This window comes from Melanerpes formicivorus, unplaced genomic scaffold, assembly GCF_026170545.1.
Source record: "Melanerpes formicivorus ecotype bairdi unplaced genomic scaffold, bMelFor1.0.p_v2 SCAF_305, whole genome shotgun sequence".
NCBI lineage: Eukaryota > Metazoa > Chordata > Aves > Piciformes > Picidae > Melanerpes > Melanerpes formicivorus.
Window position 1 is genome coordinate 60,001 of NW_027142657.1, and position 10,000 is coordinate 70,000.

The window sequence follows — 10,000 nt, forward strand, 5'->3', positions numbered from 1 at the left end:
CCCCCCCCCCCCGCTGCCGGTTTGCGCGGAGCCCCCCCTTCCCGCCGTTGCCTCTTGCCGCTACCCCCGCCCCCCCCCCCGCTGCCGGTTTGCGCGGAGCCCCCCCTTCCCGCCGTTGCCTCTTGCCGCTACCCCCCGCCCCCCCCCCCGCTGCCGGTTTGCGCGGAAGCCCCCCCTTCCCGCCGTTGCCTCTTGCCGCTACCCCCCGCCCCCCCCCCGCTGCCGGTTTGCGCGGAGCCCCCCCTTCCCGCCGTTGCCTCTTGCCGTTACCCCCGCCCCCCCCCCGCTGCCGGTTTGCGCGGAGCCCCCCCGCCTGCCGTTGCCTCTTGCCGCGGCCACCACCGCCCCCCCCCACACCCCCCGGCCCCCGTTACCGGTTTGCGCGGAGCCCCCCCCTCCCGACGTTGCCTCTTGCCGCTGCTGCCACCCCCCAGCTCCCCACACCCCCCGGCTCCCGTTACCCGCTTTGCACGGAGCCCCCCCGCCCGCCGTTATCTCTTGCCGCTGCCGCGACCCATCTCCCCCCCCCCCCGCCGCCGCTAACTGCCCCCCGAAGCCGCTAGCAGCTGGGCACCCCCCGCCAAAGCCGCCGCGGCTTCCCCTTCCCACATTGTCCCCTGGAGGGGGGATCGCGACGCGGGCTGCCGCTTCCCTCCCGGGCTGCCCGGCTGCTCTCTAACCCCTGCGACCGAGGCGGCGCTGTTAGGGCGGCCGTGCCGGTGCCCCTTGCCGCAGCTAGCCTCTCGCCGCTGCCCCTCCCGTCCGTCGTCCCCCGTCCCCAAAAACTTGCTGCTCTCCACGCTGGAGCCTGCACGGGGGAGGTTGCGCTCCGCTCCTCCGGCCCTAAAGCCGCCCTCGCCCGCCCCCCCGGCTTGCCGCTTGGCTGGGCTGCCCGCCCGCCCGCTAATCCCCCCAACGCCCCCACCCCAAAAACACCCCAGCCCTACCGCATGCCGCTCCCCCCTCTCCCCGCTCTCGCTGACCGCTGCCACCCCCCCCCCACCCCTCCCCCCCGAAACAAACCCCCCAGCCCTACCGCATGCCGCTCCCCCTCTCTCCCTAGCCTGCCCCCCCCCGCCGTCGCTTGCTGCTGCTGCTGCCGCCGCCGCCGCCGCCGCCGCCGCCGCGGCGGGACCCCGCCTCGGTCTGGTGGCGCGCGCGTCGGAGATCCCCGGCTACCCGTCCGTCCGTCCCTCCCTCCCGCCCCGCCCCGGGGGAGGGCCCGGGGCAGCGCGGGCAGGCGGGGAGCAAAAAAAGGCGCGGGCGCCAAAAAACGTCGGGGTCCCGGGGTGGCGGAGGGGGGCGGCGGCGGGGGGCGGCGGCGGGTACACGGCGCCGGGTCCAGGGCGCCGGGTCCAGCCCGTCCCGGGGCGGGGACAGGTGGTGTCGTCCGTCCCCGCCCCCGTAACCTGCTCTGAAGCATCCGCTTCCCGCCGCGGTTCGCCCTCCACCCCCCCCGCCGCACACGCAGCTGCCGCTTCCCGCCGCCTCTGCCCCCCGCCCCGGGATCAACCACCCGCCGGGTCCAGCCGGTCCCGGTCCCGGGAACCTGCTCCCGGGGCCAGCCGGAGCCACGCCCCCCTCCTCTGACGCTTCCAGCTGCCGCCTCCCCTCCCACCCCCCAAACTCACACTGGCCCTCGCCGGCCCGCCCACCCGCCTACCTGCTTGCCCGCCGCCGCTGGGTGGCGTGCCGGACACTCTCGCACACAGGTACACAGACAGGGACACAGGGACACAGGCACTCAGGCACACAGGGACACAGGGACACAGGGACACAAGGACACAGGGACACAGGCACTCAGGCACTCAGGCACTCAGGGACACAGGGACACAGGGACACAGGCACTCAGGCACTCAGGGACACAGGGACACAGGGACACAGGGACACAGGCACTCAGGCACACAGGGACACAGGTGGCGGGCCGGAGGCCGCTCTCCACTGTGTGGCAGGGGTCCAAGAGCCACCCCAGCCCAACCCAGAGGGTCTTTTGCACCTCTCTAGAGGCCACCCAGAGACCCCAGGCCGCAGCAGAAGCCTCTCCCGCACGCTCTGCAGGCTTCTCAGCCACCCCAGGCCGCAGCAGAAGCCTCTCCCGCACGCTCTGCAGGCTTCTCAGCCACCCCAGGCCGCAGCAGAAGCCTCCCCCGCACGCTCTGCAGGCTTCCGACCCACCCCAGGCCGCACCAGAAGCCTCCCCCCGCAAGCTCTGCAGGCTTCCGACCCACCCCAGGCCGCAGCAGAAGCCTCTCCCGCACGCTCTGCAGGCTTCTCAGCCACCCCAGGCCGCAGCAGAAGCCTCTCCCGCACGCTCTGCAGGCTTCTCAGCCACCCCAGGCCGCACCAGAAGCCTCTCCCCGCACGCTCTGCAGGCTTCTCAGCCACCCCAGGCCGCACCAGAAGCCTCCCCCGCACGCTCTGCAGGCTTCTCAGCCACCCCAGGCCGCACCAGAAGCCTCTCCCGCACGCTCTTCAGGCTTCTCAGCCACCCCAGGCCGCACCAGAAGCCTCCCCCGCACGCTCTGCAGGCTTCTCAGCCACCCCAGGCCGCACCAGAAGCCTCTCCCGCACGCTCTGCAGGCTTCTCAGCCACCCCAGGCCGCACCAGAAGCCTCCCCCCGCACGCTCTGCAGGCTTCTCAGCCACCCCAGGCCGCACCAGAAGCCTCCCCCCGCACGCTCTGCAGGCTTCCCACCCACCCCAGGCCGCAGCAGAAGCCTCTCCCCGCACGCCCTGCAGGCTTCTCAGCCACCCCAGGCCGCAGCAGAAGCCTCTCCCGCACGCTCTGCAGGCTTCTCAGCCACCCCAGGCCGCAGCAGAAGCCTCTCCCGCACGCTCTGCAGGCTTCTCAGCCACCCCAGGCCGCAGCAGAAGCCTCTCCCCGCACGCTCTGCAGGCTTCTCAGCCACCCCAGGCCGCACCAGAAGCCTCTCCCGCACGCTCTGCAGGCTTCTCAGCCACCCCAGGCCGCAGCAGAAGCCTCTCCCGCACGCTCTGCAGGCTTCTCAGCCACCCCAGGCCGCACCAGAAGCCTCCCCCCGCACGCTCTGCAGGCTTCTCAGCCACCCCAGGCCGCACCAGAAGCCTCCCCCGCACGCTCTGCAGGCTTCTCAGCCACCCCAGGCCGCACCAGAAGCCTCTCCCGCACGCTCTTCAGGCTTCTCAGCCACCCCAGGCCGCACCAGAAGCCTCCCCCGCACGCTCTGCAGGCTTCTCAGCCACCCCAGGCCGCAGCAGAAGCCTCTCCCGCACGCTCTGCAGGCTTCTCAGCCACCCCAGGCCGCAGCAGAAGCCTCCCCCCGCACGCTCTGCAGGCTTCTCAGCCACCCCAGGCCCCAACAGAAGCCTCTCCCCGCACGCTCTGCAGGCTTCCGACCCACCCCAGGCCGCACCAGAAGCCTCCCCCGCACGCTCTGTAGGCTTCTGACCCACCCCAGGCCCCAACAGAAGCCTCCCCCGCACGCTCTGCAGGCTTCTCAGCCACCCCAGGCCGCAGCAGAAGCCTCTCCCGCACGCTCTGCAGGCTTCTCAGCCACCCCAGGCCGCAGCAGAAGCCTCTCCCGCACGCTCTGCAGGCTTCTCAGCCACCCCAGGCCGCACCAGAAGCCTCTCCCGCACGCTCTGCAGGCTTCCGACCCACCCCAGGCCGCACCAGAAGCCTCCCCCGCACGCTCTGCAGGCTTCTCCGCCACCCCAGGCCGCACCAGAGGATCTTTTGCACCTCTCTGGACGCCACCCAGAGACTCCAGGCCGCACCAGAGGCCCCCCCCCCAACCATTTACAGGCTGCAGTGCCAGCCTAGGCCCCGCTGGCAGCCTCCCTTGTCTGCTTTGGAAGGCCTCCCATCCACTCCAGACCTGCCTGGAGGCCTCCCTCGACTGCTCCCGGGGCCCTCGAAGCCACCCTAGGCCTTTCTGGAGGACCTGCTCGACCGCTCGGGCGGCTTCTGACGCACCCTCGGCCATCCGGCGCCCAGCAGCTCCCAGGGCCAGGCACCGGCCTCCCCCCTCCGGCCGCCCCTGGGGCCGGGGGTGGCTCGGACTCGGCGCCCCCAACGTGTCGTCCCGTCCCCCCCCCGCCCCGCACCGCCGAACATTCGCTGCAGCCGAGGGCTTGCCGCTCGACGCCTACCCCACCCGCCCAGCCCCCCGCTGCGGCCCGGCGCTGCCCCCGGCCGCTGCGCCCCGCCTCTCATCGCTCCCCCCACCCGGCAACCGGCCGCCGGGCACGGCAAGTCCCAGGGCAGGGAACAGGTGCTGCCGGGACCCCCGTGCTGGCTGCCGGCTTCCCGGGGCTGCCCCGGGCACGGACAGGTCGCCCCCCCCGCCCCGGCGAATGTTCACCGAACTGGCTGCCGGCTGCCTTCGAGCACCCCCCGCCCCCCCGCCACTATCGTCCCCCCCGCCCCCCCCTCCGCCTCCGCTGCCGCTTCTCCCCGCACCGCCTCCACTGCCTCCCCCCGCCGCCGGCGAACGAGTCGCCGGATCCGTAGGGTGCCGGGAGCCCGAACGGCGAGCGGCTCCGGCTGCTGCCGGGACCGCGGGGCTTCGAGCCGCTCCGGCCGCGGCCGGGACCCCGTGCCGGAAGCCGGCATCCCGGGACGGCCCCGGGACGGCCCCGGTCGCCGGCCGGGTGACGTTCAGCGAAGCGGCTGCCGCCAGTCTTTGGGCCTCCCCCGTGCCGGGGCCGCGGGGCTTCGAGCCGGTCCGGCCGCGGCCGGGATCCGGGGCCGGACGATGGCTTCCCGGGCCGGTCCCGGTCGCCTCCCGGGTGACGTTCACCGAAGCGGCTGACGGCTGTCTTCGAGCCCCCCCCCCCCCCCCGCCTCCGCGGCCGCTTCTGCCCGCACCCCCTCCACTGCCTCCCCCCGCCGCCGGCGAACGAGTCGCCGGATCTGTAGGGTGCCGGGAGCCCGAACGGCGAGCGGCTCCGGCTGCTGCCGGGACCGCGGGGATTCGAGCCGGTCCGGCCGCGGCCGGGACCCCGTGCCGGAAGCCGGCATCCCGGGACGGCCCCGGGACGGCCCCGGTCGCCGGCCGGGTGACGTTCAGCGAAGCGGCTGCCGCCAGTCTTTGGGCCTCCCCCGTGCCGGGGCCGCGGGGATTCGAGCCGGTCCGGCCGCGGCCGGGATCCCGGGCCGGACGATGGCTTCCCGGGCCGGTCCCGGTCGCCTCCCGGGTGACGTTCACCGAAGCGGCTGCCGGCTGTCTTCGAGCCCCCCCCCCCCCTCCGCCTCCGCTGCCGCTTCTCCCCGCACCCCCCTCCACTGCCTCCCCCCGCCGCCGGCGAACGAGTCGCCGGATCTGTAGGGTGCCGGGAGCCCGAACGGCGAGCGGCTCCGGCTGCTGCCGGGACCGCGGGGATTCGAGCCGCTCCGGCCGCGGCCGGGACCCCGTGCCGGAAGCCGGCATCCCCGGACAGCCCCGGGACGGCCCCGGTCGCCGGCCGGGTGACGTTCACCGAAGCGGCTGCCGGCTGTCTTCGAGCCCCCCCCCCCTCCGCCTCCGCTGCCGCTTCTGCCCGCACCCCCTCCACTGCCTCCCCCCGCCGCCGGCGAACGAGTCGCCGGATCCGTAGGGTGCCGGGAGCCCGAACGGCGAGCGGCTCCGGCTGCTGCCGGGACCGCGGGGATTCGAGCCGCTCCGGCCGCGGCCGGGACCCCGTGCCGGATGCCGGCATCCCGGGACGGCCCCGGGACGGCCCCGGTCGCCGGCCGGGTGACGTTCACCGAAGCGGCTGCCGCCAGTCTTTGGGCCTCCCCCGTGCCGGGGCCGCGGGGCTTCGAGTCGGTCCGGCCGCGGCTGGGACCCCGTGCCTGTCGCAGGCTTCCCGGGACGGCCCCGGAACGGCCGCGGTCGCCGGCCGGGTGACGTTCACCGAGGCGACTGCCGGCTGTCTTCGAGCCCCCCCCCCCCCTGCCGGAGCCGCGGGGATACGAGCCGGTCCGGCCGCGGCCGGGACCCCGTGCCGGAAGCCGGCATCCCGGGACGGCCCCGGGACGGCCCCGATCGCCTCCTGGGTGACGTTCACCGAAGCGGCTGCCGGCTGTCTTCGAGCCCCCCCCCCCTCCGCCTCCGCTGCCGCTTCTCCCCGCACCGCCTCCACTGCCTCCCCCCGCTGCCGGCGAACGAGTCGGCGGATCCATACCGTCCCGAGAGCCCGAGGCGGCGGCACCCAGTGCGGGTCCGGCCGAGGCCGGGACCCCGTGCCTGTCGCAGGCTTCCCGGGACGACCCCGGAACGGCCGCGGTCGCCGGCCGGGTGACGTTCACCGAAGCGGCTGCCGCCAGTCTTTGGGCCTCCCCCGTGCCGGGGCCGCGGGGATTCGAGCCGGTCCGGCCGCGGCCGGGACCCCGTGCCGGAAGCCGGCATCCCGGGACGGCCCCGGGACGGCCCCGGTCGCCGGCCGGGTGACGTTCACCGAAGCGGCTGCCGCCAGTCTTTGGGCCTCCCCCGTGCCGGGGCCGCGGGGATTCGAGCCGGTCCGGCCGCGGCCGGGATCCGGGGCCGGACGATGGCTTCCCGGGCCGGTCCCGGTCGCCTCCCGGGTGACGTTCACCGAAGCGGCTGACGGCTGTCTCCGAGCACCCCCCCCCCCCTCCGCCTCCGCTGCCGCTTCTGCCCGCACCTCCTTCACTGCCTCCCCCCCCCGCCCGCGAACGAGTCGCCGGATCCGTAGGGTGCCGGGAGCCCGAACGGCGAGCGGCTCCGGCTGCTGCCGGGACCGCGGGGATTCGAGCCGGTCCGGCCGCGGCCGGGACCCCCGTGCCGGAAGCCGGCATCCCGGGACGGCCCCGGGACGGCCCCGGTCGCCGGCCGGGTGACGTTCAGCGAAGCGGCTGCCGCCAGTCTTTGGGCCTCCCCCGTGCCGGGGCCGCGGGGATTCGAGCCGGTCCGGCCGCGGCCGGGATCCGGGGCCGGACGATGGCTTCCCGGGCCGGTCCCGGTCGCCTCCCGGGTGACGTTCACCGAAGCGGCTGACGGCTGTCTCCGAGCACCCCCCCCCCCCTCCGCCTCCGCTGCCGCTTCTGCCCGCACCTCCTTCACTGCCTCCCCCCCCCCGCCCGCGAACGAGTCGCCGGATCCGTAGGGTGCCGGGAGCCCGAACGGCGAGCGGCTCCGGCTGCTGCCGGGACCGCGGGGATTCGAGCCGCTCCGGCCGCGGCCGGGACCCCGTGCCGGAAGCCGGCATCCCGGGACGGCCCCGGGACGGCCCCGGTCGCCGGCCGGGTGACGTTCACCGAAGCGGCTGCCGCCAGTCTTTGGGCCTCCCCCGTGCCGGGGCCGCGGGGATTCGAGCCGGTCCAGCCGCGGCCGGGATCCGGGGCCGGACGATGGCTTCCCGGGCCGGTCCCGGTCGCCTCCCGGGTGACGTTCACCGAAGCGGCTGACGGCTGTCTCCGAGCACCCCCCCCCCCCTCCGCCTCCGCTGCCGCTTCTGCCCGCACCTCCTTCACTGCCTCCCCCCCCCGCCCGCGAACGAGTCGCCGGATCCGTAGGGTGCCGGGAGCCCGAACGGCGAGCGGCTCCGGCTGCTGCCGGGACCGCGGGGATTCGAGCCGCTCCGGCCGCGGCCGGGACCCCCGTGCCGGAAGCCGGCATCCCGGGACGGCCCCGGGACGGCCCCGATCGCCTCCTGGGTGACGTTCACCGAAGCGGCTGCCGGCTGTCTTCGAGCCCCCCCCGCCTCCGCCTCCGCTGCCGCTTCTGCCCGCACCCCCTCCACTGCCTCCCCCCGCCGCCGGCGAACGAGTCGCCGGATCCGTAGGGTGCCGGGAGCCCGAACGGCGAGCGGCTCCGGCTGCTGCCGGGACCGCGGGGATTCGAGCCGGTCCGGCCGCGGCCGGGACCCCGTGCCGGAAGCCGGCATCCCCGGACGGCCCCGGGACGGCCCCGATCGCCTCCTGGGTGACGTTCACCGAAGCGGCTGCCGGCTGTCTTCGAGCCCCCCCCCCCTCCGCCTCCGCTGCCGCTTCTGCCCGCACCCCCTCCACTGCCTCCCCCCGCCGCCGGCGAACGAGTCGGCGGATCCGTAGGGTGCCGGGAGCCCGAACGGCGAGCGGCTCCGGCTGCTGCCGGGACCGCGGGGATTCGAGCCGGTCCGGCCGCGGCCGGGACCCCCGTGCCGGAAGCCGGCATCCCGGGACGGCCCCGGGACGGCCCCGGTCGCCGGCCGGGTGACGTTCAGCGAAGCGGCTGCCGCCAGTCTTTGGGCCTCCCCCGTGCCGGGGCCGCGGGGCTTCGAGTCGGTCCGGCCGCGGCTGGGACCCCGTGCCTGTCGCAGGCTTCCCGGGACGGCCCCGGAACGGCCGCGGTCGCCGGCCGGGTGACGTTCACCGAGGCGACTGCCGGCTGTCTTCGAGCCCCCCCCCCCCCCCTACCGGAGCCGCGGGGATACGAGCCGGTCCGGCCGCGGCCGGGACCCCGTGCCGGAAGCCGGCATCCCGGGACGGCCCCGAGACGGCCCCGATCGCCTCCTGGGTGACGTTCACCGAAGCGGCTGCCGGCTGTCTTCGAGCCCCCCCCCCTCCGCCTCCGCTGCCGCTTCTCCCCGCACCCCCTCCACTGCCTCCCCCCGCCGCCCGCGAACGAGTCGCCGGATCTGTAGGGGGCCGGGAGCCCGAGGCGGCGAGCGGCTCCGGCTGCTGCCGGGACCGCGAGGCTTCGAGCCGGTCCGGCCGCGGCCGGGATCTCGTGCCGAACGTCGTCTTCCCGGGACGGTCCCGGGAGGGCCCCAGTCTCCTCCCGGGTGACGTTCACCGAAGCGGCTGCCGGCTGTCTTCGAGCCCCCACCCCTGCCGTGGCCGCGGGGATTCGCCCCGGTCCGGCAGCTGACGGTTCCCTGTGCCGGACGCCGGCTTCCCGGGACAGCCCCGGGACACCCCCGGTCGCCTCCCGGGTGACGTTCACCGAAGCTGCTGCCGCCTGTCTTTGTCCCCCCCCCCCCGTGCTCTCCCTCAGCCGGGAGGTAGACGTGCTCTCCCTCGGCGAGTAGACGTGCTCTCCCTCGGCGAGTAGACGTGCTCTCCCTGGGCGAGTAGACGTGCTCTCCCTGAGCGAGTAGACGTGCTCTCCCTGGGCGAGTAGACGTGCTCTCCCTCGGCGAGTAGACGTGCTCTCCCTGGGCGAGTAGACGTGCTCTCCCTGGGCGAGTAGACGTGCTCTCCCTGGGCGAGTAGACGTGCTCTCCCTCGGCGAGTAGACGTGCTCTCCCTGGGCGAGTAGACGTGCTCTCCCTCGGCGAGTAGACGTGCTCTCCCTGGGCGAGTAGACGTGCTCTCCCTGGGCGAGTAGACGTGCTCTCCCTGGGCGAGTAGACGTGCTCTCCCTGGGCGAGTAGACGTGCTCTCCCTGGGCGAGTAGACGTGCTCTCCCTCGGCGAGTAGACGTGCTCTCCCTCGGCGAGTAGACGTGCTCTCCCTCGGCGAGTAGACGTGCTCTCCGCGGAGCTCGCGCTTGTCGCCAAGGGGTCGCTGTTGCGCTCTGCCTCCGCCTACGTCATCGTACAAGCCGGCGTGATTTCTGCGACCTGCCGCTGGGCGGAGGTCGGCTGGTTGTGCGCTCGCGGAGCTGACGGCCCTCCAGTTCCGTATATGAGGGAACGAGTGACGCCGAGCACTCCCAGGGCAGCGCTGCCGAGCGGCTGCTCCAAGCCACCCGCCAGGCGGCTGGGCAGGGGTCCGTCTGGCTTCTCGGTGGCTTTCCCCCGGGTCAGAGAGGGGACCCGCGGGGCCGAGCAAAGGCGCGGCGGTTTGGAGCGGCCGCTGGCGCACCCTCAGCGGTGTTGGATGGGTTTCGCTCGTCCGTGAGCCGGAGCCCAGCCCGGGCTCGGCAACGAAAGAGGGGAAAAGAAAAAAAGTTGACGAGTGGCTGGCGCCGGCCACTGCCGAAGTGTGGAACCCCCAAAGCGAAGTTTGCCCGGTGGGGCACGGGGGCAGAGAAAGCCGGGGAGACGTGGTGCCGGCGTCGGTCCCACCAAGAATGGAAAGCAAGCCCGTCCA